Source organism: Cervus elaphus, chromosome 16, assembly GCF_910594005.1.
Source record: "Cervus elaphus chromosome 16, mCerEla1.1, whole genome shotgun sequence".
Taxonomy (NCBI): domain Eukaryota; kingdom Metazoa; phylum Chordata; class Mammalia; order Artiodactyla; family Cervidae; genus Cervus; species Cervus elaphus.
In genome coordinates this window covers 44,638,239-44,645,995 of record NC_057830.1, presented here as the reverse complement: position 1 = coordinate 44,645,995, position 7,757 = coordinate 44,638,239, and the positions used below count along the sequence as shown (strand labels likewise).

The 7,757-nt window shown below is 42.4% G+C and overlaps 1 non-coding gene across 1 annotated transcript; it reads left to right on the top strand.

Annotated features, from left to right (window-relative positions):
• Positions 1 to 1,462: 1,462 nt before the first annotated feature.
• Positions 1,463 to 1,599, top strand: LOC122673129. Its single transcript, XR_006334608.1, has one exon. It is a non-coding gene; the product is annotated as a U4 spliceosomal RNA (small nuclear RNA).
• Positions 1,600 to 7,757: the final 6,158 nt, after the last annotated feature.

Sequence of the window (7,757 nt, the reverse complement as noted above, 5' to 3'; positions counted from 1 at the left end):
CCCCTATCCATTCCACCTCATTCATCTTTCAAGTTTTACAACTTTCCTTCTTGAAAGGAATTACAATACTGTCCAAATGTGCCGCAGTTAGTTAAGTTACACAACTACTCTTTGCTAGGAATCTGGTTCTTGAAATTAGTTGTTTATCATGTCATAGTATGATTATATCCACGATACATGTTCCCACCCAGGAAGGAGATTCTAGGAACCTTGATTCAGGACAGGTTCAGCACAAGCACCCATCAGTATCATTATTCCAGAGAATAAGCATGACTGTACATCCCAGCAGGCACTCGTGGTAAAGAGCCCGCCTGCCAAAGCAGAAGACATAAGAGACTCGGGTTTGATCCCTGGGTCAGTAAGATGCCCTGGAGGAGGAAATGGCAACCCATTCCAATATTCTTGCCTGGAGAATCCCATGGATGAGGAACCTGACAAGCTATCATGCATAGGGTCACAAAGAGTCGGACACAACTGAAGTGACTCAACAACATTGTACATTCCACAGGAAAATGGGAACATGTAGAATGTAGTCACCCAGGCCAACAGTCAAGGTCAACTGCCCCAAGGCAGCATAGCGTGGTACAAAGAAGTCAGTCTGGAGAGAGGAAACTCAGATTATGTTCCAGCTTTGTGTTAATGCACATGATATCTGGGGATTTGTGGATAGCCGAGGCTCACTTTTCTCAGATGCTTTTTTTATTTTCCCCCCGCTGTGCTGGGTCTTTGTTGCTACTTGTGGGAGTTTTCTCTAGTTGTGGTAAGCAGGTTTCTCACTGGGATGGCTTTTCTTGTTGTGGAGAACAGGTTCTAAGCATGTGGGCTCAGCAGTTGTGGCCCACACGGGCTTAGTTCCTCTGTGGCATGTGAGATCTTCCTTGACCAGGGATCAAATCTGTGTCCCCCACATTAACAGGAGGATTCTTATCCCCTGCGCCACCAGGAAATTTCTCAGCTATTATTAAATGTTGATAACAAAACAAACTTTGCTGTTTGCTTTAAAAATTGAAGGAGCAATGGTACAATGTAGAGAAAACAAAGAAACAAATACTTTGTAAAGTATACAGGCTCTACAAATGTTAATCACATAATTAATCTCATTAAAACTTCAGCACATGGAAAACCTCAAATTCCCGAGTCTTCCTTAAAAGATATGAACTTCATTTTTTTTCTTGGTTCTTTGATGTTATTTTTTTAGTTATCACTATTTTTTGGCTAAGCAATACATTCAAGTACCTCAAAAAATATTTTAAAAAAAGAAAACACATAAAAAGGTATGACAGCGAAAGATCTTCCTTCTCCATCCCCAAATTCCAACCACATCCTGTTACTAGGTTTGTTTTGTGTGTGTGTGTGTGTGTGTGTGTGTGTATGTGTGTGTGTGTGTGTGTGTGTGTGTGTGTGAGCTCTCAGAGCTCGTGGGTACATACACAGGCAAAAGCATTTATACATTTCAAAATAAAGCTTTGCATAGTGGCAGTATCATAGCCAATGAGTTTTATCTGAGGTGTGATTATTGCTAATTGAAAACTTTTCTCAAAATACATTCTCTGCTCTCCCCCCTTTTAACCATAGATGTAATGCATCATCATTTATGGTGACTACATCTATTGTTCTGTATTTTGCTTTTTTCCTTAGAGAAACTTCCATATCAATACATTAAAAGCTTTCTCATTTCTTTGAAAGTACCCATATCTCTACTGTGTGTTCGCCAACAGAGGGTGTTATCAAATCTTGAAGGTTTTGCCAACTTGAGAGGTGAAAATGCTGTCTCAGTACAGTCTCCAGTTGTATATGCGTGTTTAACCATTTAGTTCCTAAATGGACTAATAGGAGCTATTTGTTATTTCTTTTTTTTAAATTGTCTCATTTTAAGTTATTATCTTTTTTCTTATTAATTTTAGAGGTTCCTTTATGTGTTAGGGAGATTAACCTTCTGTCTGTGATATGATTTGAGAAGTATTTTTTCTCAGTTTGTCATTTGCCTTTTGAAATTGTCTATGGCATATGTGAGGCTTCCCTGGTAGATCAGCTGGTAAAGAATCCACCTGCGATGCAGAAAACCCCTGGGTCGAGAAGTTTGCCTGGAGAAGGGATGGGCTACCCACTCCAGTATTCTTGGGCTTCCCTGGTGGCTCAGATGGTAAAGAATCCATCTACAATGCAGGAGACCTGGGTTCAATCCCTGGGTTGGGAAGATCTCCTGGAGGAGGGAATGGCTACCCAACTCCAATATTCTTGCCTGGAGAATCCCTTGGACAGAGGAGCTTGACAGGCTACAGTCCACGGGCAGCAAAGAGACATGACTGAGTGACTCAGCACAGTAAATGGCATATGCTTGTATACACTTTATCATACACAGTTTTCTAAACTTTTACAATGTCCAGTTTATCAACCCTTGGTGTCTTATTGATTTGAGTCATGCTTAAAAAGGCCTTTCACTCCAAAGACCCAAAAACAATTTTCCAATGCTTTCCTCTAATCCTTTAGTGAATTCGTTTCTTACAGTTTAATATTGGGTTTATGTGGAATTTATGTGAGTGTGTGTTTAAGGCATAGACCCAATATTTTTGCCCCAACTAACTACTTAATTGTCATTTGTAAAGTAATACTTTTCTTCCACTGTTTCTGAGATGCCAGCTTCATCATATATGGAGTTCCCATGTGCCTTAAGTCTGTAGCAAGTGTTTGAGGACCAGAACTTCCAGTAAGTGATTCCATCAAAGGGAAATATCATTGGTTGAGGGGAACAAAAGGAGCATGATACTTTGTTGGGATCACTGTCACCAGTTTGATCCTGTTCCCTTGTTCCTGATAATTTAATTTCTGTTGTAACACTCTGGAGGAACTGTGCTCCAGGAGGTGGTGGTCTCTGGGTAGGTACCACTTCTCCCCTTTTAGAGAGTAATTCATTAGGAAATCACATAAACATAACTTTGAAAGCTACCAGTGACTGGCCTGAAACTCTTTATGCCTATTTATAGAAGTTATTAAAAGAGGCCTGACCCTGAAACCCATTTCAGCCTCAGTTTCAAAGCTCCTAGTATCCCTGGGAACAGAAGCAAGAATCTTTAGTAACCCTTTTCTCTCTAGTTAGCCCTTCAAAGTTCCAATCACTGCAGTCAGAGTATCTAAATGTATTGACATTTTTCTATGGGTCTAGACTGTGCTAAGCACTTCATTTACATCATTTCATTTGATCCTCATAGCTGCTATATGAAGAAGCTATTCATAGTGAAGTTCTTTAAATGTAGGCAACAGAAACCAAATCTACCCAAGTCGAGCACAAGAAGAAATTATAAGAAAGGTATAAGGATGATCACAGAATCCATGAAATAGCTAAAGAAACTAAACTAAATAGCTAAAGCTAAAGGTTTGGAAGGGCAGGAAATAGCATGTAGGATCTGGGTAGAAGAAATGAATTAATATACTGTCTTGTTGGAATTTCCCTAAGAGATGAACTAACCTAGCTAACGCTCTTGGAGTCAACAATACAAATGACTAAAATTTCATTGCTTTTCTCAGTATTATACCTGAACTATTCTACCTATTCCAAAATTTGGTGAGAAGAAAAAGAAATCCCCCAAACAAAACCTACACAGGGTGAAAATGAAGTATTTTTATTCTAGTTCTCCTAGACCTGTGCTTCTCAAGCTTGACATACATCTACTTCACCTTGGGATCAGATTAAAATGAAGATTCTGACTCTGAGGGCTTGGTTCAGGGAGTCTGATAGCGTGATTTTCCAAAACCTCCTGAAGGAGGTAAAGCCTACTGGTCCACAGAGCACACTTTAAGCAGCTTGAACCGAGAGAGACCCAGTGGTAAGGGTGTTAGTAAAACATGAGCAAAAAAGATCATAAAACTTGGCATACACTTATCTCAGGGTTAACGGATTTGCTTTGGGATCATCTATGGCTGGTTTTCCAATTTGATTGCCTAACAATTGCTTGCATCAATTGTGGATTGAGAAAGGGGAGAGTCTGTCTCTTTCGCCCATTTGTCTCAGGCTGTTCAGAGCAGAAGCATAGGGAGATGAGCCTTAACACACACAAAACTTTGATAAAGCCACACATGTGGACAGAACAATAGATGGCTGCCCACATGTTGTTTGTTACATCAGTGTCCTGTGTTAAAGCCCACATTTTTGGCAATTAAACTGAATTTCTTACCTGAATTGGGAAACCTTTGACCTAATGACATTATTCTGTCTGATTTTAACCCGAAGGTGCAGCAGTTGTTATAATCAGTTCTGTCCATGTGAGTTGATGAGACAAGCCTTTAATGAGCACCTAACATTTATCCTAACTGTAAAGGAGAAATGGGGCTTCCCTGGTGGCTCAGTGGTAAAGAATCCACCTGCAATGCAGGAGACTTGGGAGATGCAGGTTCGATCCCTGGGTCTGGAAGATCCCCTGAAGAAGGAAATGGCAAGCCACTCCAGTATTCTTGCCTGGAAAACTTCATGGACAGAGGAGTCTGGAGGGCTGGACTGTAGTCCTTGGGGTCACAAAGAGTTGGACATGACTGAGCAGTGAAAGTGAAAGTGTTCGTCTCTCAGTTGTGTCTGACTCTCTGCGACAGTAGCCCGCCAGGCTCCTCTCTCCATGGAATTCTCCAGGCAAGAATACTGGAGTAGATAGCCATTCCCTTCTCCAGGTGGTCTTCCTGACCCAGGGATCAAACCCCGGTCTCCCATATCGTGTGCATGTAAAGGAGGAATAGGGGTTTCCAGCCATAAGGAGGTTGGTGAGAAGTTAACTCAAGTATAGAGGGATCCATGAGAACTGTGTTAAGACAAAAACAATTCAGTACTGAAGAGTGTGGCACAAATCCACATTAAAATTCAATGGCTTAGAATTAGTTTAGTTTTGAGACTTTTAGAGTTTTATGATAAGGTAGTTAGAGATAATGGAGGACAGAGGACCCTGGTGTGCTACAGTCCATGAGGTTGCAAAGAGTCAACACAACTTAGCAACTGAACGACAGCAGCAACAATTAGAGATAAGCTGAGAGATCACTAAAATGATGAAAAATAATCTGTGAGTCACTTTCAAAGGGCCCAGCCCAGTCTCAAGGGCAGGAATAGTCTGAACAGGGTAAAAACTGGTCCCCAACAGCATCCTCAGACCAGTAGGAGAAGAGGCTCTTCCTCACCCAGGATATAATGGTCCAGGTAGTGTGAGCACTGCTGTTGTGGGAGAGGAGGGCACCATGGGGCTAGGAAAGAGGCAGCAGGGACACCAGTGGGCCTCAGCATGGTGCAGACAGAGAACTCGTCTCATATCCACCTTGGAGAGGTAGCCAAGGGGCTCTTCCTTTGATGAGCCGAAGAGATAGATTGCCCAGGCATTATTTTGTTGTTTTAGCCACTAAATCATATCCTACTGTCTTGCAACCCCATGGACTACAGCCCACCAGGCTCCTCCAGGATTCTCCAAGCAAGAATACTGGAGTGGATTGCCACTTCCTTCTCCAAGGGATCTTCCTGACTCAGGGATCGAACCCACATCTCCTGTATTCGCAGGTGGATTCTTTACCACTGAGCCACCAAAGGCATTATGGCCTAAGTTTTTTAAAACATAGGTCTTATTATTATTTAAGTACAGTAAAGCCAATAGGTCAGTTCTATTGGGAAGGTAGTTTGTTACACTCACAGATTCCAAGAGGAGACGGCATAAGATGGGATAGTTCCAGGGTTAGTCAAAATGTTCAAGGAGTTGGGAAAAATGGGGTAAGAGCCTTTATTGTGGTTTCTTTGGGAGGGAAAAGGCAAGGCAGGATAAATAAGCTTAAATTGGCTGGTTTGAATGATTTCAGCAGGCTGTGGGGCTTAGAGGCTATCCCTTGTCTGGTAACTGGCCCAGGAGTGATTAGGGCAGGTAGAGAGTGTAAAAACTTGATAGAAGAGGTGACTGGGGCCGTGGGCTTTGGATAGGTTAGTATGCCTGTTCAGGATGAGTTGTTTACTATCTCTAGAAATTTGATAGAGCTAGAAGGGACAGTATGTTATTAATAGGGTGTCAGATTGTTTGCCAATTAAAATATCTGTGGATTAGGTTGGAGCTCCAGCATTTGCCTGCAGAAAGGCCCTCCAGTCTGGCCAATTGCTATGACCTTTAGTCTCAATTGTTGGTTTCATCACTGATGGTCTTTGGGTCACAGGGCTTGTATCAGCCAAACTTGATAGCTTGTGGGTCTCAGCATTTGCCGTGTCTGATTAAAACAATGGCTTCTAGGAGTTCCCTAGTGGTCCAGTGGTTAAGACTCCATGCTTCCACTGCAGGGGGCACAGGTTTGATCCCAAATGCTGTGCAGACAAAACACAAGCAAAAACAAAACAAAGCAAACAAACAAAAGAGTAAACTTCAAAAAAAAAAAGCAAAACAAAACAATGGCTTTCTCAGAAGGTTTGAGCCTCCAGATTGCGAGCCATCAAAACCACCCAGACCATTGGTGTACAGCTGCACTTGATGGTTTTTGCTTTTCTTTCGTTTGGTGAAATTTTCTGCTCAAGTGTGTCCCATATCATATGAGCAATTGCCTGACTCAGGGAACAATCTATGGTTAATGAGTCCCAGGAGAGTATGCATCTCAGATCCGGCCTCCAGCCCATATGGGCTTCCCTGATAGCTCAAATGGTAAAAAATCTGCCTGTAACACAGGAGACCCTGGTTCAATCCCTGGGTCAGAAAGATACCCTGAAGAAGGAAGTGGAAACCCACTCTAGTATTCTTGCCTGGGAAATCCATGGACAGAGGAACCTGACGGGCTATGGTCCATGGGGTCACAAAGAACTGGATTGGCTGAGCGACTAACACTTTCATTTCCAGCGCTTATAGGGTGAGGGTAACATCAAACAATATAAAGATAACGGGAGATGTTATTAAAGGACTTCATGTATACTGAACATACGCATTGAAATTCCCCTTTCAATATAGGGAAAGGTGATGTGAAAGTTCTTGAAGTTGATATCTGATGTAAATCAGCCAAGATGTCTTGGATTAAGAGAGTCCTGTGCAAGATAGACAACTTTTTACATGTTTATTTATTTGGCTGCTCCTGGTCTTAATTGCAATACTCAGGGTCTTCAAACTTTGTTGTGACTGTGTGCTCTTAATTACAGCATACAAATTCTTAGCTGTGGCGTGTGAGATCTAGTTCTCTGACCGGGGACGGAACCCAAGATGTCTGCATTGGGAGTGCAGAGTCTTAGCCACTTGACCACCAGAGAAGTCTCAAGGTAGAGGAATTTTTAAAGGGGATCCAGTGCTAAGAAAACTGACTGCTTAAGATTTGACCAATAGTGTTCATCCTAGGATCCCATCCTTTATCAGGGCATTCTGACAAAGGGGTAAAAACAGCAACATTCCATTGAGCACCTTCATTTCTAATGTTTGACAAAGCCATCTGTACAGTGTGTGAATTCCCACTGCTGTTCATTCAGTTAACCCAAGGGGCTCTCCAGGTAGCCAAGGAGCAAAGGGCAAGGATGACCTCCCCCAGGGCCGTGGCATTTGGCAAGAAACTGGAGACAGAGGAGGCCACCTTCTCCTGCAAGCGGAATATGCCAGAGGGTCCAGGTTTGGCTCCAGTATATATTAAAGAGGCCTTGATAGCCATGCTGAACATGTGGGTGATGTTTCCATGAGACAAAGCATAATGGGCAACGGGGTATGCAAAGTTCAGAGACTCAGAGTCTGAGAATCTCTATGTCCAGGAGAGCCCAGTAAGTGACCAGTCATTTATTCTTTTAA